The sequence below is a fragment of the Odocoileus virginianus genome, chromosome 1 (genome assembly GCF_023699985.2).
Source record: "Odocoileus virginianus isolate 20LAN1187 ecotype Illinois chromosome 1, Ovbor_1.2, whole genome shotgun sequence".
In the NCBI taxonomy this organism is placed as follows: Eukaryota; Metazoa; Chordata; class Mammalia; order Artiodactyla; family Cervidae; genus Odocoileus; species Odocoileus virginianus.
Window position 1 is genome coordinate 48,393,692 of NC_069674.1, and position 24,991 is coordinate 48,418,682.

Genomic DNA, 24,991 nt, shown 5'->3' on the forward strand with positions numbered 1-24,991 from the left:
CTAGGAGTGGTATTGCTGGGTCATATGGTGGTCTTATTCCTAGTTTTTAAAGGAATCTCCATACCATCTTCCACAGTGGCTGTATCAATTTACATTCCCAACAACAGTGCAAGAGCGTTCCCTTTTCTCCACACCCTCTCCAGCATTTACTGTTTGTAGACTTTTTGATGAGGGCGATTCTGACCGGTGTGAGGTGATATTTCATTATGGTTTTGATTTGCGTTTCTCTAATAATGAGCGATGGTGAGCAATTTTTCATGTGTTTGTTAGCCATCTGTATGTCTTCCTTGGAGATATGTCTGTTTAGGTCTTTTTCCCACTTTTTGATTGGGTTGTTTGTTTTTCTAGTATTGCATTGTATGAGCTGCTTGTATATTTTGGAAATTAATCCTTTGTCAGTTGTTTCATTTGCTATTATTTTCTCCCATTCTGAGGGTTGTCTTTTCAGCTTACTTATAGTTTCTTTTGCTGTGCAAATGCTTTTAAGCTTAATCAGGTCCCACTTGTTTACTTTTGTTTTTATTTCCTATAATGGAAAACTTTAATTAAAAATATTTTCACTTTTGGACAGTTTTCATAATACATAGAAACCCAAATGAATTGCTTACATTTATTTTAGTATTTATTTTATACTAAGAGAATTATTTTGCAAAAGATTTTAAACAATGTATATAACTTGAAGTAAAATCACACAGACATCTTTTGTTAATATCCATGTTCCTGAAATATCTTGGTTTTTTTTTTTCTTACTTCTGGGGATTGGGGTGATTCAAGAGACTGTGCTGAATTCTTTTTAGAGGATTTTCCCCTGGAGGAAAATGGTTCCCAACACAGGATTTATCCTAGCAATGTCCTGCCAAGTCAGAGTTACTTCCTATAAAACCAACAATTCATTTTTTGTGCCACACCATTAAATAATGAGGCAGTGTTTTATTCAGAAAACTTTGGCAGAAGCTTATAAAATATCTTAAGAATGAAGGCAAAAGAGTAAGGATGAGGCAATGCAATTAACAGTGAGGATCTTAGGTATCACACTTGTTTTTTGTAGAGGAATTGCTAACAGATGAAAAGCAAGTCCTTTAAACATCCCCCCTTGAATCATCAGCTATCAAATACTAACATACAACAGAACATACTGAAATCATGTGGGAAGTTACTACAACTGCTAACTTTGATTAGCTCAAATGGATGCACAGTAGATAAAAATGACTACAAAACAAGACCTAAGTAAAGCTCATCGCAGCACTGTTTATAATAGCCAGGACATGGAAGCAACCTAGATGCCCATCAGCAGACAAATGGATAAGGAAGCTATGGTACATATACACCATGGAATATTACTCAGCCATTAAAAAGAACTCATTTGAATCAGTTCTAATGAGATCGATGAAACTGGAGCCCATTATACAGAGTGAAGTAAGCCAGAAAGATAAAGACCAATACAGTATACCAACGCATATATATGGAATTTTAAAAGATGGTAACGATAACCATATATGCAAAACAAAAAAAGAGACACAGATGTACAGAACAGACTTTTGGGTTCTGGGAAAGGGTGAGGGTGGGATGTTCTGAGAGAATAGCACTGAAACAAGTATACTATCAAGGGTGAAACAGACCACCAGCCCAGGTTGGATGCATGAGACAAGTGCTCAGGGCTGGTGCACTGGGAAGACCCAGAGGGATGGGATGGGGAGGGAGGTGGGAGGGGGGATCGGGATGGGGAACACATGTAAATCCATGGCTGATTCATGTCAATGTATGGCAAAAACCACTACAATATTGTAAAGCAATTAGCCTCCAACTAATAAATATAAATGAAAAAAAAAAAAGAATGAAAGGCTATAGTGGAAAAACCTATGAAATTCCATGGAAATAATTTGCTATATAAAATGAGAACCAATTAAAAATTTTCAAACAACTGAGATATAAAATTTTTTTTTAACTTATGTTCAGATCTTTTCTTACATTTTACAAGCTAATTATTTGTCGGTGTTCAGTTGCTAAGTCATGTCTGACTCTTTGCGACCCCATGAACTGCAGCACTCCAGGCTTCGCTGTCCTTCATTATCTCCAAGAGTCTGCTCAAACTCATGTCCATTGAGTTGGTGATGCCATCCAACCATCTCATCCTCTGTCACCTCCTTTTCCTGCCCTCAATCTTACCCAGCATTAGGGTCTCTTTTCGTGAGTCAGCTCTTTGCATCAGGTGGCCAAAGTACTAGAGCTTCAGCTTCACCATCAGTCCTTCCAGTGAATAGTCAGGGTTGATTTCCTTCAGGATTGACTGGTTTGATGATCTTGCTATCCAAGAGACTCTAAAGAGTCTTCTTCAACACTACAATTCGAAACCATCAATTCTTCAGCACTTAGCCTTCTTTATGATCAACTCTCACATCCATACATAACTACTGGAAAAACCATTAACTTTGACTATACAGACCTTTGTTGGCAAAGTGATGTCTCTTTTTTTAAAATATGCTGTCTAGGTTGTCATAGCTTTTCTTCCATGGAGCAAGCGTATTTTAATTTCGTGGCTGTAGCCATCATTCGCAGTAATTTTGGAGTCGTAGAAGATAAAATCTGTCACTGTTTCCACTTTTTCCCCATTTATTTGTCTGAAGTGGGACTGGATGCCATGATCTTAGTTTTTTGAATGCTGAGTTTTAAGCCAGCTTTTTCACTCTCCTTTTTCACCCTCATCAAGAGACACCCTCTTTACTTTCTGTCATTAAAGGGGTATCATCTGCATATCTGAGGTTGTTCATATTTCTCTCGGCAATCTTGATTCCAACTTTTGAGTCATCTAGCCCAGCATTTCACAGATGTAATCTGCACAGAAGTTAAATAAGCAGGTTGACAATATACAGCCTTGTACTCCTTTCCCAATTTTGAACCAGTCTATTGTTCCACGTCCAATTCTAGCTATTGCTTCCTGTCCTGCATACAGGTTTCTCAGGAGACAAGTAAGGTGGTCTGGTATTCCCATCTTTTTAAGAATTTTTCAGAGCTTCTTGTGATCTACACAGTTAAAGCCTTGCAGGCAATTCAGCAGAAGTACAAAGCTTTTAAAGAAGAAATGAGTATAAACTTCTGTTATTTTCATTTAAAGTAATCAGAACCAAGCTTGCTAGCAAGGTAAAGATTATATATTCACTTCAGTAATGACTGCAGTTCATTTCTAAGTGAAAAGCAAATCACAGGAATGGTGGAAGGTTCAAACTAAGTAATACTCAGACATATTCCCTGAAACTTAGATGTCTGCAGTCAAACACAGCCTTCCTGGTCAAAGCACCAACCTCAGGTTCTACATAGTTTAGAACACTCTGACTTTTAAGACTTAAAAAATAGCAGAAATTAATAATACAGCTTGACCACGGAAGTATCAGGGTATAAAAGCATGCAAGCTGATAAATTCAGAGAACAGGAACAGGACTCTGGAGGTTTTGCGTCTCAGATTCAGATCTAAGCAAACCACAAGGAGTAAGATAGCCCTTTAAGCAGTTGGCACAGGGTGGATAAAGTTTTTAAAGAACTGAAAAGGAGTGTTCAGCTTAAATATACAGATACAGAATGCAGACTCAGCCCTGACTGTAGTGCAGTCGACATTTTATAGGCTTGTGGAAGGCAGGCATGGAATACAAACAAATCAGTGTGGACAGGAGTAAGAGATAAACAGTTTTAAATGTCTTGTACAACTAAGATGTTTCTCTAGCCAGATTCACTGCCAAAAGGGGAGACTTGGAAAATTTTAGCCTGGCTACTCCAATTATAGGGCTTTATGAAACCACAGAAGATATGGCAGTGCCCCTCTGAGAAAGGCAATGATACTTTTGTGCAGGTAAATCTCCAAAGTGAGTGTGGCTTCTTGTGGACAACATTGTATAAAAGCAAGGGCTGTTAATCCTTTCAAGTTTTAGCTTTCCTACTTTTTGGAAGGGAGAAGGGAAGATCTTGTCTATTTCACATTATCTGTCAGATTGAGACTTGAGTCATTTAAAAAAAAGTGCATGAGTTACTATGAACCTTTCTACTATTTATAATGTGAAGCACAGGTCATCAGTTACCATCTTGACTTTAAAATAGTTTTTATTTATCTTTGTGTTGGTTTAAAACTTTAAATAATGTCACTCTTTTGGTTTAGCGGGAAAGGATAATAAAAGTTTTGATTTCTATTTTGGTCTTGACCAAAAGGATTTCATAAACATTTACAAAGAAGGTTGCCAAGTTTGAACTAAACTGCTCCCATGATGAAGATACAAATTTTCTTATGATATATCCACATGAAGATTTCATTCTTGTGTTGTGATTCATGCCAAGAAGGGCACAGTTATCCTTAAAAGTAGTCAGAGTTCACAGAGGTACCCAAGGTACCTCTTCTTGGCAAAGTCTGGTTGTTCTCTATGAAATGTATTTACATCGAGTGAGTCCATAAACACTTCCTAGGATCCCTCCAATGGGTAAGGTGTGGAGCCTTCTAGAGCTATAAAGACATCCATCCCAGTTCTGCCTTCCCTTGGCAGCCTTTCTCTATGGATGGCATCTTCATTCATTAGATCCTGAAAAAGAGGCCACACTTTGTGAACAAGAGTCTTCAGAAGATAATGGGCAAGAGGGGTCCGGGGAGGACCTCTGTGATGGCCATTTCCGCTTGTGCATCCACACAGTCACTGTTCACCGAAAGTAAACACTGACATGTGGGGGAGGATGGATGTTGAGCAGCTGCTGGAGAGAAGACGAGGCATTTTGTGGGAAGACCCCCTACTCCCAATTCCCCACCTCTTAGCCAGCAGCAAGCAGGATGAATAGCTAATGACCTAGCAAGATCTTACACACGTTACAAACACCATTCTGTAGAGTCCACCATTTGTATGTTTATGTCTGTACGTATAATTTTTCACTTAGAAATTGGGCTTCTTCTCTTTGGTAAAGGTCCCCTGGGGAGAGGTAGTTGTGCGTAAGCTTTGCCATCAGAGGGACTTGCAATGACAAAGAATCAAGATTTCTCCCTCTGTGTGGGCGCTCTTCTCTTCCAACACTCTGGAGTGTCGCATGTTCAGAAATGCAGCCTGAGGGCTGGTTCTCTCATCTACAACAAATCTAAAGCAAGTTCTGGGTTTGGCCTCTGCAAGAGTCTACCTAGGTATGTAGAACCAAACTACACAAAACACATCATTCACAACATGATTTCTCTTTCTTTCACATTTACCTTCTCTTTTTCCCTCTTAACCTGCACATGGGCAATGTGAACTTTCTAAAGAAAATCAATAAACAGTCTCTACATTTGGGATAAAAGCCAAAGACAAGAAATATGTATTCTTTGAGAGAATGAGATAAGAATGAAACAAACAGGCCTGTAATTTGGAAATTAAAAATAACGTTATTGGGCAATCTTTGTAAAAGTCACAAAGAACACATGTTATCTTTTAAGTTTGGGAATTAAAGAGAAAGGAAATATGTAGTTCCACTGTGCCTTGCTGAAGGCCTTCTCTGAACTAGCATGTTTGTAAACAGTATATTTCATTTTGCTGGTGTGAATGACAGCTTGAGAGAATCAAACCCACTACCTCATTCACTGAATCCGGCTGTCTCTTCCATCTGTGATAAGTGAAACCTTATCTTCACATTAACGAGAATCTGTCCAATATGTTTAGAATATGAGTCAGGGCTTTCCCTGAAGCAACAGAACTGTCTCTGTGCTTCATGCATTTCAAGCTAGGTCTAAAAGTCAACACACAGAGATGGAATGTTTTAAATACTCAGGTTTGGACAACTGTGATCAAGGAGAGACCCCATGACCAGGTAAGGAGGGGACATCATCACTAAGGGCCTCTTCTTTGACTATCAGCACTCTAAACAGACGTTCTACTATCTCCTTTTGTGTCTCTGCCTTCCCACCCCACGCCCAGCTCTTCTCAGCTCCCCACATGATGCTGAACATCCTAAGACATTTCCTTTGGTTCCTGATTCCTCCCCTTCTCTATCTTCTAAAGCTGTGACTATGGCGTCTTACCAGCTGCATTTAGCCGAGGACATACCTAAGTTATATTGGATTAGACTAAAATCACTGAAGCACACTAAATAGCGAACTCCTAGCTCATCTTTTTCATTTTTATCCCTAGAGCAAAGGAAAGCTCTTGGTACTTAGCTGATAAAGCATGGACTGAAGAAAAAACAAGGAGACTGTTGGACATTGGCAATGAACTTCTACTTTGGGATCAAAAGTTCACAAAAGTGAAAACATTTCCAGAGAGCTGAAGAGGAAGACTGGGCATGTGGAATGTGGAGCCTAGTATGTGGTGTGGGGTAATGATGAGAGACTGCCAAGAGAGAGAGGATAGTGGGACAGGCTGGGGATGGCAGTGGACGCCAGGGCAGAGGAGGAACAGACAGTGGCTCTGATCCACGAGACAGCCCAGGACTCAGAACTGGCTGGGCCTTGGAGATGCTGAGGCTGCACATGTAAGCCCCTCCAGCAACTCACAAAGTTATTTAGGGACCAGAACTTCTGGAAAAGAGAGGATATCCTACAAGTGAGCATCAAGGGCCTGGCACATGGCTATCTGAGGGAATTACTGTAATGTGACCACAGGTACAACCCCCACAACCCTGCCCAAGCTGATGAAGTCAAGAATACATCAGACACAGGATTAATATTACCATAAGGGCTAGAATTCTTTCAAATGCCACACTGCAGTAATTTACCATTTCTACCACAACACTGTAATTCAGCTATACTTCAATGAAAAATAAATTTTTAAGAGTAATTTACCATTTCCTTTGTAACTTTGAAATAGCCCTGAACTTACAATTATGGTCCCTCTTCAAGGACTTTTAACTTTTTTTAAAATCAGATTCGTGTCAATGTATGACAAGAACCACTACAATATTGTGGGGTGGTTAGCCTCCAACTAATAAAAAAAAAAAAATCAGCTGGGGAGCTTATATCACAAAAGAATAAAGGTGAATAAATATGATAGGGTATAATTTAAAAAAATAAAAATAAAAAATAAAATCAGCTAGTCTTGATGCATAAAGAATACCAATCTCTCTCCACACAAAAGGACTCTCTTTCACTTGTCTTTCTGAAATCAAACATGACGATACATAATAATTCAAATTATTTTGTGCTCTATGCTTTAAGGCAAAACACACAAACCGTACAAAGTTTGTACAAATCTTTTAAAAATGATTGACTCAATGATTTTGAGAAAATGTAATTCTGTTCTTACCAAAAAAGTGTTTAAAGCCAAGCCCACCCTGGAGTCATACTGATGAGTTCTCACTGGGTTAAGGCAGGTTTTTGCTCCCTTCAGCCAAGACCTAGATGACTCTGCCCACCGGGGTCCCGCTGCCTTTAAAACAAACAGCAGAGGGGAAGAATATTTTTGAAACACATCCTTTCACTTTCTTTTGTGCCCAAATAAGTCTATCTCACCACTTGTTATTTTGAGAATTAGTAGCAGTCTCCGAGGGTGGTCAGTTACAACTGAAAATCGAATGTGAAAGAAGATAACTAACATATACACAGAGATTTACAGTTTATGTAACATTGCATTGAATATTCACAACATCCTTGTATGGAAGATAGTCTTATTATACTAAGGCTGTCTCATTCCAAAGAGGATTTACAAAAGAGACAGACTTCTTGTCTTTAATTCGCGGATGAAAAAAATCAAGGCTGAACTGCCAAAGTGACTGGCCTGGGCTCACAGACCCAGGTGTGTGGCCAAGCTGGGATCTGAACTCAGGTCTTCTGAATTCAAATGCCATGAACTTTTCTAGGATGACACGCAAATGACACCATCGTCCACTCCCCCACCCCCACCCCCTAACAGAAACACAAGGCTGGATGAAATATCAGAAGAGAAACCCTCCTTCCTTTATTCATTCAGAAAGGAATCTGTTACTGAGGAAAAGGTAAACATGCCATAGCCTCTGCAAACAAAGGGTGATTTTTTTACTAGCCTGTGTATGAATGAAATATCATCACAGCCAGTGAGACAGAGGAACTTGCAACAGGAAGAAGAGAACATAAAGCTTGAACAGTGACCATCTCAAATGCAATGTTATATTCATATATAAAAAAGAGACAGCCCCAATTTATCTGCTGAACAGTTGAAAAAGATCAGGATGGCATTAATCTCAAGCACAGTAAAAAAAAAAAAAAAAAAAAAGCAAGAAAAGAGAAACTTATGGGATTAAGAAGCACATCATTGAAAATAACTTTTTCAGAATATATTTTCTGAGAGAATAAACTCTAGAAAGTAAATGAGCTACCCTATTAAGGCAGAGAACTCTTCCTCCTCATTGCTGATTTTGTTTTTTGTTATATTTGGGGGATGAAGGGGCCAGGAAGAATAAACTAGAGGGTAAGGTTTAGAGAGAAAAGTTATGACATGCTTAGAGATTGTTAGCCTGTGCTCACGAGAGAGTACACAGAACGACAAAATGTAAACCAAAAAATATATAAACCAATACATTTTCCTTCTGGGGTTCCAAAACCCACCAAAGCTTCCAACTATTATCCTGGCCAATTCTCAGTTTCAACTCTAACGGCAACCGAAATTCTTAAGAACAGACCACAGGCATGTATGACAATAAACACATCCAAATAGAGAAAGAAGAAAAAAATTAAAAGTACCTGTCAAATGTAGTATCTTCAACTGAGTGAAGGTATACTGTATTTGTGACAATTCAGCAAGATAACCATCTTTTTTGAACTATGTAACATAAAAAGTCAAATCAAGTCCCTTTAGCCCCTTTATAAGTAAATGTATGAGAGATGATCATTTAAGGGTCTTTGCAATTTTTCTCAGTAAATTACAATCATGTCTTTGTCTTGATGCATTAGTGTGTAAAAGCTATGGAGGCGGGGGGAAGCAAATCAAATCTTCCCCAAGCCAGTCATTTTAACATGTCACTGTTTGTAATAACTATGATTCTATTATATACTAAAGTCTACTGGGAAAGCAGCCCAGCCTGGAATGAACTACAGGTTATAGCCTATTTGATAAATATTTATTAACAAACCAGACATAGTAACAAACTAAAATGTATCTAACCTTTTGCAGTTTAATACTGTTTTTAGGGATACCCATACTATTCAAGACTATTAGTAAAACCAAGTTCTCCTTGCTCCTTCTTGATCTGGTGTCATTGTCCTGGTTTATCTTTTGGGAACCATCAGGATACAAACCTAAATGCAATATCACTCTGCAGGCAGCTTTGGACTCAAGAGAACATCTTGACAAAAACTCCATAGCTTAGAGGAGGCAGGATCATCTCTGGAGGGCACTGGGGCTTCCTCCTAGTAAGTACATTATTTGGGGGTCTGCCCAGACAGGAGAAGGAAGGAAAACCACCTTCCTGACATAGGCTAGTGGCATTTATCTCCCTTTATTAGATGCCCAGAGATTCTAACTCTGCTTTGGTACTCTAGGGTGTGGACTGTCACGGGTAAGGCTATGCTCCTGGAGAGGATATGGCAGTATAGTCAGGGACCAAGTGAAGCATATATGGAAAGAATATACACAGTTACATAGGAGGTGAGAGTTGGACCATGAAGAAGGCTGAGTGCCGAAGAACTGGTGCTTTCGAATTGTGGTGCAGGAACTCTTGGACTGTAAGGAGATCAAACCAGTCAATCCTAAAAGAAATCAACCCTGAATATCCACTGGAAGGACTGATGCTGAAGTTGAGGTTCCAATACTTTGGCCACCTGATGCAAACAGCTGACTCACTGGAAAAGACCCTGATGTTGGGGAAGATTGAGGGTAAGAGGAGAAGGGGGCAACAGAGATGAGGTGGTTGGATGGCATCACTGATTCAATGGACATGAACTTGGGAAAACTCTGGGAGATGGTGAGGGACAGAGAAGCCTTGTGTGCTGCAGTCCATGGGGTCGCAAAGAGCTGGACATGACTTGGCGACTGAACAATAACAACAGGATTCTGTCTGTGGAATTCTCCAGGCCAGAATACTGGAGTGGGTAGCCATTCCCTTCTCCAGGGGATCTTCCCAGCTCAGTAACTGAACCAGGGTCTCCTGCATTGCAGCAGATTCTTTACCGTCTGAACCCCCAGGAAGCCCTGGGGCCAAGGTCAGTTTCATATTTTTACATCATTTTGTTAGGTTCATATTTTTATTTATTTACTTTTTGCAGTACTTGCAGACAAATGACCTATGTTCTTATGGTTTTCTATGGAAGGTGTCCCTGAGGCAGGGCTCTTTCTGGATGGCACCCCAGGAAGGGATGGGGGTCTTCAGGAGGCACTTCTTGCCAAATGCAGATCAGGGTGAGCCTGCTGACCAGTGTGGCATTCCTGTCACAACGGGCTCTGCTTTCTGCTCTTTGTGAACTTTCTAGGGACGTTCAAACCTTTGTATAAATGTGCAACATCTTGCTAGAGCTTTTATTTGGGAATAAAGAATACATTAATTGTTTAAAACTGCAACTTTTACTCAGCTTAATTCAACTCTTACAAGTCAACTCTAAACCATTTAGTACACCTCCAGCAACGTGGGATCTTCTGCTAGGTCACTCACTCCATTTTTGCACAGCACGAGTGATCACATCTGTCTCCTGACAATATGCCTCCAGGAACTTCTGCCCATCACTCATTCTTCTTTTAGGCACAGGCACATCTAAATTGCTTTGCTAGGAATGAACAGGGAGATTTTGGAATTTTCACTTGCAATGTCACAATGTCACCATTTTCATTTGGAAAGAGCTTGAAACTCACTTGATAATTCTTACAACTGGTACTAAACAAAGGAGGGGGGAAAAATCAGAACTGATACAGCAGGTCAACACCAGACAAAGAGCAGGCAGAAAGGGAATTTTCCACACAAAGAAGATTGTGCAGATAAATTATTTAAGGCCACAATCATTTTCTACCCCCTAGGTTACATGTTGTATGTTCTCTTTCAACTGAATTACTCTAATACTGTTTGTGCCCATGATTCATTTACCTAGCCAAAAACAGGCCACCAATGAGTGTTGCAGCTGTCCTTTTAAACACCAGATCAACAGGCTTAATTTAAATAAGAACACTGGCTACACAATGCCTAGCAAATAACCATGTGCTCCTATTAATTAATATAAGAGATATATGCTCATTTTCAGGGCTTTTATGGTTCTAATACTACAAATCTATGCAGATTTAAATCTGCTTTACAAATGATTCATATAATTTTGTTTGCATAAAAGGACTAGATAAAGGAAGGAAAAGAGGAAGAGATGAAAATGCTACTATTGTATTTGTTTTTTTTCAAACATTTATAAACAATGGAGAATATTTGCTAAAAACAAAAGAACTTAACATCTGTTTTTATAATATTGTTATTTCTTGTGAATAGTCTGTATTTGAAATGCTTGTTCCCCAGAATTACTTGCAAATATCAAATAACTATAATTTCAAAAAAAGCAACGTGTATACTTCCTAAGTCCAGTAAGTTCTTGATTAACTAAAAGCTGGAACCCAACCAAACAGAATTCAAATTACCTAGAACTTGTCCTTTCCACACGACTTTTATAAGAAAGTAGGAAACAACAAAAAAACCAGGTACCTATTTAAAGCAAAGGACTTGCCGACCACATTTAGAAGTCAGTACATATCTAGCTTGTCTGTATTTGGTACACAAAGTATTATACAAGAAAAACAAATGTTCACAATGAACATTTATCTCTACCTCAAACCCTTCTGTGGAACAAAGTAGAATGTAAATAGAGAGTATCTTTTATCTCTGAAACTCTACTGTTTGGCACCTTGATTATAATTTCACACTGAGATATTTGTGTTAACAAATTAATAAACAGTGGTAAGTTGGAGGCAAAAAGATTCCATTTTTACAGATTCATGACAGTGCAGTACATGGAATCACAGTACAGTAAGATCACAGAATCTTAAGGATTAAAGACTCTGGAGATCTGTCTAGCTCTCCTCAGTATAGGAATCCTCTAAAAACATTCTCATATTTAAAAACAAATAATTTAGTATCAAGTACTACACTGGACACACACAAACAATCATCTCATGACCTCATAATATTCTTGTGAGATAGACATATTAATCATTAATCCTGCAAACAAGGAAGGAAATAGGGGTTCAGAAAGTGAAGGAGGGACAATGAGGAAGAAGAAAAAGAAAGAAATGTCACAAGTTGTTGCCAGTTCTATTCTATGGACTGAGATCCAAGGATAAACAAGAAATAAATCAGAAAAGATGAAAATATGTCTCCCTTCCCCCGCGGCCAATGCACACTTCATTCCAAAATTAATTTACTGAGATATAGGTAATAAGCCAAGCCAGTCCCTGGAACACAACATACACAAAAATGTTAGTGTCCTCTCTTCTCTGTATGTTATAGCATTGCTGCAACAGACAAAGATATTTGGGATCTGTTCCCAGCTCTGAAAGTTCAGGAATTAGCACATAACTAGAGTTAGGAGGAATGCTAAAAGCCATTCCCCTAAGAATATCCAGTATAACTGTGTCTTTCATTTTAATTTAAAATTCAGTAAGTATGTTTCCTTTTCCCCCAAGGAGATAAATAACTGGAATGACTGAATATAGCACAAAACACAGACAAGGGAAAAGGATGGCAGTTTTAACTTTGAAATTCACCATTCTTGTCAGTTAAAGTCAGACCCAAAGCATTAATTTATTCTGAAACATTAATTAACTGGAGCTTTTTTGCATTTAATTTTCTCTGGCATTTTAGAATCTATTCTAAGCCCTGTGGAAATGGCAGGTCTGATGCTATTAAAGTTAGCCTTTCAGAAAGTCCTCGAACTGAAGACTCCAACATATTAAAAAATGCTGAGAGTTCAGATAATGCAAATCTAAGTTATTATTAAAGGGTATTCTTTACACATGAAAAAAAAATCCTTTATTTTATTAAAACTGAATTCAACTTTTAGAAAGGCTTCCATTTTATACACTAGTTGGGCTCTTCAGACTCCTTCTATGAAACATCTAAACATTTCACTCATTCCATTCATTCATTCAAATATCTATTGTGTGCCAATCACAAGACAGGCAGGTCCTGTTCTGAGCAGGGCAAGCAAAGTCCTGTTCTTGGGCAGCTTATAGCTTAGATTAGAAAATGACAAACAACAAACAGACAAGAAAATATCTATGAGTGATGAGAACAGTAAAGAAAACAAAAGGATAACATGAGCAAGAGCGATTGGGAAGAACTCTCTAAGGAGGAGCATTTATGTCAAACCTTAAAGGATGAGCAGCGAGGCACACAAAGATCTGGGGATAAATGCCTCAGAGGGAGTGGAAGGTGTCACTGGGAAAGGGTGAGGCTGAGCTCAGCAGGTTTGAAGGCAGGACGGTCACAGTGACTAGCCACAAGGCAGGAAATGGTGTCCCCTGGCCCGAGACAGAGACACCTGCCCAAGGAACCGGTGGAGGGTGTGTGTCTGGTGGGGGGTGGGGGGTGCGGGTCAAGAGCTCGATTTCAGACATGTGCAGACATGTGATGCCCACTTAGAAGAATGGTTCAAATAAGAAAAAACAAATTATAGCAATTATATGATCACCCAACATTAAGCGAGGAATTTGAAATGGATGGTGCTAGCCACATTGGGTAGAAAACCCTAGTTCTCTAGCTAGCTTTATTCCATCCCATGGGTCACTTCAGATACTCTATGTACTCAAGCAATATTTAGTGTCATATACCCCAATTCAATATAGTAAGCAAGTTATAAAACATCTATTAAGGAAAGAAAGTCCTTCTGGAAACCAAAACAGATGATTTTTGTTTCACAGCTATTGTGTGCTCTCAAACACACAAATTCTTTCACAGAATGCAAACCAACAGGTGCCCTAGACATATGTGGCACACTTTTTAAAAATTAAAATACATGGAATAGAAGTTGTGTAATAGAAATTTGGAGCAAAACACTTCATTGTGGCTCCCAACACAAAGAACTGTTGCTTGGTGGTGAACGTCTGCTTGCATGTATGTGTGCCTGGAGCAGAGGGGATGCTGGCTGGCAGGAGGGAAGGAGACCCCACCTCCTCTCCAAGTCACTGCCCTGAGTGATCGTACTTCCTTACTTGGGATTCTTTCAGCTCAAATTTAGAGGGATTCGGTATCCTTTTTTTTTTTTAAAGGTGACACAGACGTGGGAAAAATGAATCTAGACATCTTACTCAAGTGTAAAATTATGAGGCAGCACAAAATCCTATGACGGCATCTACTTCCCAAGCCTTGGTCTTTGAAGCCAAGAAAATATCATTGCATCTTGTGTTTCTTCACTTTCCAAGACATTTTTGTGTCTGACCTTCATCAGCCTGAGGGCAAGAGAGACCTACATACTTCAGATTATTTGAATTTATGGATTATGACTATAATACACACAAGGGCCAAGAGTTTTGAATCTTGAGTATCCTTGCCAACATTTAGGAAAGGGCCACTTTCCTCTTTATTAACATCTTGAGGGAAGAGAATTCCTCTGTAATTAGCTGTCTGGCAGTACACAGGACTTAAAAACATATCTTGAGAACCTCAGAAACTCTATTTCTCATACCTACAAATGCTAGTGAGGACCATGTTTTCTGAGAAACTGCCAAGGAATAATACTAACTGTTGGGAGTTTGAACGAATGGCTCCTCTCATCCTATAGGAGGAGAGGACGTCTCACTGACCGGGTGCCAGAATCTAGATCATCCCGTGAAGTACGGCCTTCAACCTTGTTCACTAGTCCAATCTAAGATGATGGGTCCCCACACGAAAGTAACGCCCTGGGTACCTGAAAGAGACAGTCCTCATGGAGGAGGGGAGAGGCAGACAATTATAACCATGAGGAAGAATGTGTTGAAGTCTCACAGGACGGGTTGTGAAGGATGAACAGGAGTTAGTCAGGTTAAGAGGGTTGGGAGACAAAGACGACACTTCAAAGGAGCAGTCAATGGTGTGAGGATAGAGAGGCAAGACAGCAGGGTGATGTCGGGGGAGAGGCAGACCCACTGGATTAGAGTACAGATCGGGGGAGGGCAGAGGTGGGAGGAGACTGTAGGAGAGGTGGGTGCCAGCACCACACAGAAGGGCCCTGGGGGCATGGTGACGACCCTGAAGGAAATAAAGATGCACTGAAGAATTCTGAGTTCGGGGTGTGTTGGGAGTGGGGCTCCTGACATGATTAACTCTGCATTTTAGAAACAGCACTGGCAGCAGCTGGAAGATGGGGTGGGGTCAGGCTGGGAGCTCAGAGGTGCACCAAGCCTGGTAAGATCAAGTAACAGAGATAATAAAACATCAAAGTAATAACCAGCCTTTCACCTACCAGGCTTCCCTGCTGGCCAGTGGTAAAGGATCTGTCTGCCAATACAGGAGAAGCAGGAGATGTTGGTTTGATCCCTGGGTTTAGAAAGATCTCCTGGAGGAGGAAACGGCAACCCACTCCAGTATTCTTGCCTGGAGAATCTAACGGACAGAGGAGCCTGGCAGGTTACACAGTCCATGGGGTTGCAAAGAGTCAGACACGACCGAGCAACTGAGGACAGTCACCTTTCACCTACCACATGGTAGGAAGGGAGCTTTATTAACACTGTTTCCTGATTGTTTCATGTGTATTACAGCATATTCTACAATTAAATGTGTGTGTTTTCTTTGTCCATCTAGCAGACAGAGGCCTCTGGGGTGCTATGATCCTGCAAAAATATAAGGAGGGTGGGAAAATGCTGTGGAAGATCTGCTTCACTAGAAGTATACTGGACTATTTAGAGTGAGTTCACATTAAGAAGCAGAGCTAAGTCAGTACTAGAGGCAATGAAAAGCTAGGAAATCAATGTTCTGGCTAGCAGGTAGCCTTCCGTAATGATGGCTACCCGTTAATAGCGGACCATTAGCTCTCTCCACCCAAAAGATGTGCTCTCTGCATGCAAGAACCCCAAGTATTTTAAGTCCATCTCTTCCTATGTGATTTCTAGCCTTGACACATGCCACAGCCAAGCCAGTTTGACCTGTTCTCCTTAAGCCTAGCACCTCCCACCCCCACCATGTCAACCCTAACTATTTCTTCTCCTTGAGAATCTTTGCCTACGAATGGGGGCTGCTTTACATTCATCTTGCTCCCAAGGCCTGGCACATAATTCAGTGTTTGTTTTAAGAAACATTGCCAGTTAAACACTGCTTTAAAAATATCACACAGCTACTGTGAAAAAGAGCCTGGTAGGTCCTCAAGAAGTTACCCATAGAACGATCATGTGACTGGCAATTCCATTACTAGGTATATATCCAAGAGAGTCGAAAACAGGTATTCAAAGACTTATACACAAATGTTCACAGCAGCATCATCCATAATGGCTAACAAGTAGAAACAAGCCAGATATCCACTGACGGATGAGTGAACAAAACGTGATTTACCTATACAATGGAGCTTTACTCTGCCATAAAAAGGAATGAAGTTCTGATACATTCTGCAACATGAATGAACCTTTGAAAACATTATGTTAAGTGAAAGGAGCCAGTCACAAAGACCAGATACAAGATTCAACTTACATGAAATATGCAGAAGAGGCAGACCCACAGAGGTGGGAAGCTGATTGGTGATTTCCAGGGGCCACAGGGAGGGAGGAAGAGTGAATGGCTTCTTAGTGGGTACAGAGGTCCTTTTTGGAGTGAAGAAAATGTTCTGGGGTTAGATAGTGCTGACAGGTATCCAACACTGTGAACACTAAAAGTCACTGAATTGTACGCTTTAGAGTCATTAAGATGGTGAATTTTATGTTACGTGATTTTATCTTAATTAAAAAAAAAACTTTGTGAATCTAATCTCACCAAAGATCCAAGTAAGCAAACCCTCTTAGTCTCTGTGTGTGCTCAGTCATGTCTGACTCTTTGCAGCCCCATGGACCCTCTGTCCATGGGATTCTTCAGGCAAGAATACTGAAGTGGGTTGCTATTTCCTCCTCCAGGGGATCTTCCCAACCCAGGGATCTAATCTGTGTCTCTTGGGTCTCCTGCATTGGCAGGAGGATTCTTTACCATGAGCGCCACCTGGGAAGCCCTCTTAGCCTATACAAGTGCCCATCTGCCCTTCCTTCCTCCCTCTTTTCTCCATTCCCAGCTTGCTAGCAACCTGGGACAAAGTCAAGCAAACCCATCAGTCCTCAATTTCAACTGCAAACTAGGAGCTGCACTAAGATGACCATCTTATAACTGTTTCTGCTCTAATATCTGACAGATGATTTACTGGGATGATGTCATCCCCTAGCAAAGAGCTGGGACACGGATGAGAGCTCCTCTTCTTCCAAAGTGCCTGCGGCGTGCCAGCTGATGAGGTGATCTGCCAAAGAATGTTAAGAGTCTGTCTACATTCTTGGAAAGTTCAGCAAGATAGCAAGAGTTACAAAGAAAGCTAATAACCTATTCTTCTAAGGGGAAAAAAACCCCACAAAATGTATTTTTCTTTGGTTTTTAATTAAAATTGACCTTTCTGAATCTATGGCTGAAGGCAGTTATAGTAATGAAAAACGATGTCATTTGCTGGTGATACTAAGAGTGCAGCAGTACGATGGAAAAGGTTAGAATCGTCATAGGATTCCTAGGTCTCTCCACAGCACCCAGTTGTCTGGGAGGGGAGTTAGGCGCGGAAGATACAGATTGAGAGACATTATTATCACACTTGAGCAAAAGACTGACCCAACCTTATTTGAAACTCATTTGGAGTACAGGGTATTCTTGGGAACTTAGTCTCAAGTTTTTGTTTAATGCTTCCAATAGCTAGAAAAACAAGTAACTTTCAAAAAAATGTCTAAAAGAGATGAAATTTTGACTGTAGGGCTCACCAGCCTCTTAAATTCTGAATGAGGTGAGAACAATCCCTAGTCTAAGGAATATGAAGGAAGGAAGGAGAAAGGCTAGGAAAAAGACGCCGAAGAAGAGAATTACAGAAACCTAGAAGAAAAGAATTTGCTTTGCTTCTTCAAAGAAGGTAGGGGCAGGATGTAGGGGTGGGGGTGGTGGAGGCAGAAGTGAGTCTATTGAAAAGCTGCTGAATGGCTAAGGGCCTCACTCAGAGCCCATTTCCCCCCAAATCCAAAATTTCTTCTCCTGACTCTATTTCAGCTACATCCTTTCTTCCTCAGGCAAGTCAACCCACACTGAAATAACAAAGGCTGCCAGGAAAGGAAAAACCTTCTAAGAGACACTTAAAGAAAAGCGCCACTGAACTGAGACTAAACAGTTTCTTTACTACTATTTCTGTGTTCCAGATTATTCAAAATTTAGGGGTGTGGGAATAAGAAAGACCTATTGGTTTACCCAATACACTAAACTGCTCAATCAGAATGAATGCAGGGAGATTGATGCTGGTAGAAATATCCCACAGCCGAGATGTTGGGATTTTTTTTAAACCATTTTATTAGCTTTCAAAATTACAACATAGCATTTTTAATATAAAATATTTTAATATATTTAATATTTTTAATGTAATATAAAAATAGCTGATTTTTTAAAAGTGGAAAAACCATTAAATAATTAAAAATCACACAGATGTGTGAAGTTAAGAAATGAATATCCCTAAACTCCCCTAGGTTAATTACTACAAGCACTGTGATAGGGACCTTCTTTGACTCTGTCAATACGCAGCCAACTATGTAGCTGCTGTCACATTTTACACCCACTTCTTACCACTGTCTCTAGCTCGATGCATGGAGATCCCATTTAATTTGCACAGACCTTTGGGGGCGAGCACTATAAACAGTCCCACTTTTCCAGGTGGGTAAAGTAACACCTGGAGAAATAACTTGCTCAAGGGCACCCAGCTTGCGGCTGACAACTCTGTTTCAGACCAGGGCTCTTAACTGACATCGAGCATCTATCCATGTCATATTCTACAAAATCAGCTTATTATTCTTTTCAATGGCTGCATGGTATAACAGATAAAGAATATTCCACATTTATTTAATTTGTTCCTTTCTAAGGGACATTTAGGGTGACCTCAAGTTTTGTTCTTTTTTTTTTTTTTTTAATATTGCTACGATGAATTTCTATGCTATGGTAATAGAACTGCTAGGTCAAAAGTATGTTTTTAAGTTTGGCTTAGATGCAATCCTGGTAAATAGGCTATGTAAATCCAAATTTCTAGTAAGGCTGTGTAAATGTGCCCTTCTCACCACACCTTCCCAAGTACCAGTCATTGTAATTTTGGAGCAATGTGATAGATGAAAACTGAATCCAATAGCCATTTTCCTTGATCATAAATGAAGTGACAGCATTTTGATATGTTTATTAGCCATTTGTATTTCTTAGGCAATTGTTCATATCATCCTCACACTTTTCTATTCCATTGTCTTTCCATACTGATTTGTGGGAGCTTTCGATAAATTCTGAATATTAACCTTTTATCTGTTACACAGTTTCATGTGTTTTCTCCTGGTTGTTTATTCACTTAATCTTGTTTATTACAATCTTTCACCATAATTTTAAAAAATTGAATGTTAGTTTTCTTTTTAAGACTTCAGAGGTATCTGTCATGCTTTTAAAGGCTTTCTCCACAACTATAAATATATATTGCTTTATTTTCTTCTAGGGTTTTATAGATTTGGAATGTAGTGTGTGGCATGAAATAGGTATCTAGATATGTATTTTCTCAAAGAAACTGCTAGTTGCCTTAATACTATGTATTAACTAGTCCATCCTTTCCTACTGATATGAAAATCTTATCTTTATCATGTATTAAATTCTAATGTACACATGGATCTATTTATAGATTTTCAATAGCATGTTTTAAAATCTAGGGGGGCAAACTCCCAACAATTTCTACTTTTAAAATACATTTGGGGGCCATTTTTCCTTATTTATTCTTTTGTATGAACTTGAGAAGCATTTTGTCAAGCTGAAAAAAAAATTCTATTAGGATTTTATTGGAACTGCATGTGTTAAATTAATCTGGAGAAAACATGCTTTGTAGCACTGAGGCCAGGAGTTGGATGCATCTCCACTTATCAACATCTCCTCATCGCTTCAGTAAAAGTTCTACTGTTTGTCTCATACACATTTTCTGATAAGTTTACAGTCATATTTCTATAGATTGGGATACAAATGTAAGAGGTATCTTCCCCCCACAATATTGTACATGTGGTTAATGCTATCATATGGGAAAAGACTCATTTTTGTTGATTAATAATCTAATGATGAATCAATCATATTGAAGCTTTCGTGCTTTTAACTGACTGCTTCTAATACTTATCATATATAGAGATGATCATATGAATGTTGAAAAGCTGGCTTAAAACTCAACATTCAGAAAACTAAGATCATGACATCTGGCCCCATCACTTCACCGCAAATAGATGGGAAAACAATGGAAACAGTGACAGACATTATTTTCTTGGGCTCCCAAATTACCACAGATGGTGACTGCAGCCATGAGATTAAAAGATGCTTGCTCCTTGGAAGAAAAGCTATGACCAACCTGAAAGTGAACGTGAAAGGGAAGTCGCTCAGTTGTATCCGACTCTTTGCGACCCCAACCTAGACAGCATATTAAAAAGCAAAGACATTCGTCTGCTGACAAAGGAATCAAAGTTTAGTTTAGTCAAAGCTATGGTTTTTCCAGTAGTATATATGGATTTGACAGTTGGAACACAAGGAAAGCTGAGTGCCTAAGAATTGATGCTCTTGAACTGTGGTGTTGGAGAAGACTCTTGAGAGTCCCTTGGACTGCAAGGAGATCCAAACAGTCTATCCTAAAGGAAATCAGTCTTGAATATTCATTGGAAAGACTGATGCTGAAGCTGAAGCTCCAGTACTTTGGCTACTTGATTCGAAGAACTGATTCACTGGAAAAGACCTTGATGCTGGGAAAGATTGAAGGCAGGAGGAGAAGGGGACAACAGAGGATGAGATGGTTGGATGGCATCAACAACTTGATGGACATGAGTTTGAGCAAGCTCTGGGAGTAAGCGATGGACAGGGAAGCCTGGCGTGCTGCAGTCCATGTGGTCACAAAGAGTCAGACATGACTGAACAACTGAACTGAACATATGAATGTTAGTATTTTATCCTATTAACTAGTGAATTAGATTGGTTTCCTAATATCATACTACCCTTATCCTCCTAGATTAGATTAAGCTTACAACACTGCTGTGTATTATTCTTTTGGTATTTCTCTGTACTTGGCTTGAATCTCTATCGATAAGTGAGATGGTTCCACATTTTCTTGGTCACATTCTTGTTTGGTTTGGGTAAAACAACTTAAGTAGGTTTGTAGTAAAAACTTTGTTTACTTCCTGTCTTTATCGATGCTTTAAAGGTATATAAATTGCCAGGACAAAAGTCTGTATGTGGTATTTAGGAGGAAGGAAACTGGCTACTTTTCAAAAAGAATTAGATGACTGGTTGGGATGGAAATGGAAGGATGAATGGTTGGATGGATGGATAATGGAAAAGTAATTTTCTTCTGTGGTTATTTTCTATTTTCTTGTAAACCTTTGGTTATAAAGGTTTACAAGAAAGGCTTGTAAACCCTTTCTTCTCCAATTAAGCTTCCTAGAGGTGTTCCTATTTTATCAATGTTTTCAAAGAAGTGTTTTTTTCAATTTTATTCATAAAGTCTGTAAGGGTTTTTCCTTTTATCTTATTTTATATAAATTATGGGAAAATAGTTATTACTCATGTTTTTTTACTTTGGGATAATTTTATTATTCTTTTCTCAAATATTGATTTGAATACTTAGTTTACTTATTTTCAGCAATTTTAAATTTTTTTAAAAATATCTTTTAAAACTGTAATTTGTACTTTGAGAACTGCTTTGGCCACAGCATGTGGATTTCTGCATGGGGCATTCGCATCTTCAGTAATTTCTAAATAGTCTGCCATTCTAATTACGATTTTCTTCTTTAACCCAAGAATTTAAAAAATGAACACACAAAAAACTGTACATGAATGTTCACAGAATCATTTTTCATAGTAGCCAAAAGGTGGAAATAACCCAAATGGCTACTGATAGTTGAATGGGGAAGGGAAATGGCATGATTAAACTATGGAACATTATCAAGCTATATAGAAAGAAATCATGTACTGATGCTTGTTACAACAGGTATGACCCCCGAAAACAAGCCAAGTATCAGAAGCCAGATAGAAAAGAATACATAGTTTATGCTTCTATATTCCATGTGTACGAAATCTTTGGAGTTGGCAGATAAAGAAAAGAAGTGGTTAGTGGCTGCCTACTAAGAGTTGAGGAGAGGCGACGGAGAAGTGATTAGTAACAGGAATGGGGGTTCTCCTGGAGGGGATAAAAATGTCCTGAAATTAAACCGTGTTTGTGGTGGCATAACTCTGTGAATATACTAAAGACCAACAAACTGAACACTTTCAAAGGGTATGTTTTATGGTATGTGAATTGTATCTCAAACAATAAATACAACAGTTATAAAGAATAATATTTTCAAATGTCCAAGTTGTTAGACTGAAGGAAGGCTGACATCTGACATCTAGTATTATCACAGCTTGTTTGAAGAATGGACACTGCATATGGGGACTTCCCTGGCTTAGCTGGTAAAGAATCCGCCTGCAATGCAGGAGACCCAGGTTCAATCCCTGGGTTGGGAAGATCCCCTGGAGAATGAAATGGCTACCCACTCCGGTACTGTTGCCTGGAGAATTCCATGGACAGATTATGCTTTTTTAAAAACTGTTAAATTTTAAACTTAACAGTAACTTATCTCTATTATAAAACTTACTATAATATCTCTAATCTAGTAAAATTCTGTATTTTCTCCTATGAATTGGCTTCTGAATATTAAGTTTTCTAGTTCCTTTTGGACACTCTTCATCTGTTTTATAACTAACAAATCTCCCTAACAAACCCCCTTCATCCTAAAGAGCTGAAAAAGTGTCCTGGGATTCATATGTATAAACACTCACAAAGGTCAGTGCCACAAAAGAGAGTTGTAAATGACACAGGTCATCAATATTTAAAGCCTGCAAATAAGAACAATTAAAATCAACTAGTAACTCAGCAAAACAATAATCATGAGGAAAGAAATCACACCTAAAATCGATCTATAAGGGTATTAGAGAACATACTATGTGATTTAGTGACAGAAACTAAACACTCTAGTGTGGCCCAGTGGAAAAGAAAAAACTACTGTCATTTTTTTTTTTCCTGTTTAGGAGCTAATGCACTGAATCTTTTAAATGGCAGGTTCAATCTGAGGGCAGGCCTCATGTGATGTTTAAAGGGGGAAAAAATTAACCTTGTGCACACCTCCTATATTCAAGATCATTAATGAAAAGCCAAAATGTTTAATTTGCTCTGATGTTTCTGCTTTCTGTCATTTTTGTATAGTTAACAGGATCATAATTTAAGTAAGTCACACATTGTAAATAACCTGACTACATTATTCTCTCCTCCTTGATAATTAGACCACCTTTTGTTGCAAAGAATCCTATAAACCATTTAACCATGAGTGGCTATAAACTGCTCGTATTAAAAATTGGGCGCTTCCCCTCCTAAGTTGAACTGCACCAAGGAAACTACGTACCTTTTCATCCCTACTTCATTTTCATTTTATTTGAGTCTGGAATCAATTTCATAATACCATAACTGAAATACAGGCATAAAATTCCACTCTAAAAACTTCTGGGAGAAAGCAATCCCAGTGGATATTGTCACTTATCATAAGTACATCAGGGAACATGAATGTTGCATCCAGATGTGTAATCTACACTCTAAGCCCTCACCTATAAATGGGTGAGGCTAAATAAATTTTTAGCATTGTCTGAAATTGATGAAGCTGTTTGGCACAGCATAAACTGTGAAAGTATTTTAAAAGTTATGAAACAACAAATCAGCATCTTTCCAGTTTCACAAGAAGAGCAAAGCAACATGCAAGCTATGTGTTTCTTGAGATCACATGAAACGCTAATCAGTTAGGATGTTAAAATCAAACCTGCAAAAATCACCCTGTCTTGTAGTTCTCAGAAACAGGAGAAATCATTTTGCTCAAAGAAACAGGGACAAGCATGAAGACTATTTTCTTTGTATTGTAGTAAAAAAAAAAACACATAACATTAAATTTATCATCTTAAGCATTTTTAAGTGTACAGTTCAGTGGGTTAGATACATTCACACTGTTGTGCAACAGGTTTTCATCTTGCAAAACTGAAACTCAGGATCCATGAAACTCTGTTCAGTCCTCTGCCCATTTTTAAATTGAGTTTGTTTTGTTGTTGTTGACTTGCAGAAGTTCCTTATACATTCTGGATATTAACTCTGTTATCGGACGTATAATTTGCACTTTCTTCCATTCCATAGCTTGCTTTTTCACTCTATGGATTGCTTCCTCTGACGTACAGAAGATTTTTTCAGTTAGATGTGTCAGGTAGGAAGTTAGGCATGAGCAAGGAGGGGTGGCCTCGCAGAGAAGGATGCGCAAGCTGATCTCTAAATACATCACAGACATGCTCAGAAGAGGTACAAGATATGCTACAAAAATAACCACAGAGACTTTTCCAACTCGCACACATGTACCCTAGGCACACAGTAGATACCAACTAACCACAGGGGCTTCCTCAAGAAACCTCAGGCAGCTAGGAGACCATGAAGGGTTCATAAATATTCTATACATACATACATCTGATTATAACAGACTGAATTATGGGAAGATATACACAAGAACTGGAGTGGGCTGAGAAGGCCTGGGCTGCATCCATTTAGACCTGGGAAGATTTTTCGGGACCCTTCCCCACTCACCTTTCCCACCCCAATCCTCATCCACAGCAGCTCAGAATTAATCTTTTTTATCTGATGACTACAGCAAAAATAAAGAGGAAAAAGGAAAACCACTAATCTTCAAGTTCCTCCCAGTGTTAAAATTCAGTTCAGTAGGAATCAATGCAATTCTTTGTCTGTTTCTTCTGAGTTTCCATTCATGCCTTCCCAAACATACATTTCCCAAGTCCATTTGGAAAAGTAAACTTTTATGACATGAACCAATTAGGGAAAACAAAAGCTTCA

At 39.0% G+C, this 24,991-nt stretch overlaps 1 protein-coding gene across 2 annotated transcripts in view; it reads right to left on the reverse strand.

Annotated features, from left to right (window-relative positions):
* JAZF1 (JAZF zinc finger 1) overlaps window positions 1–24,991 on the reverse strand; it is a 322,431-nt gene that overhangs the window by 177,913 nt on the left and 119,527 nt on the right. The gene's annotated exons all lie outside the window — the stretch shown is intronic.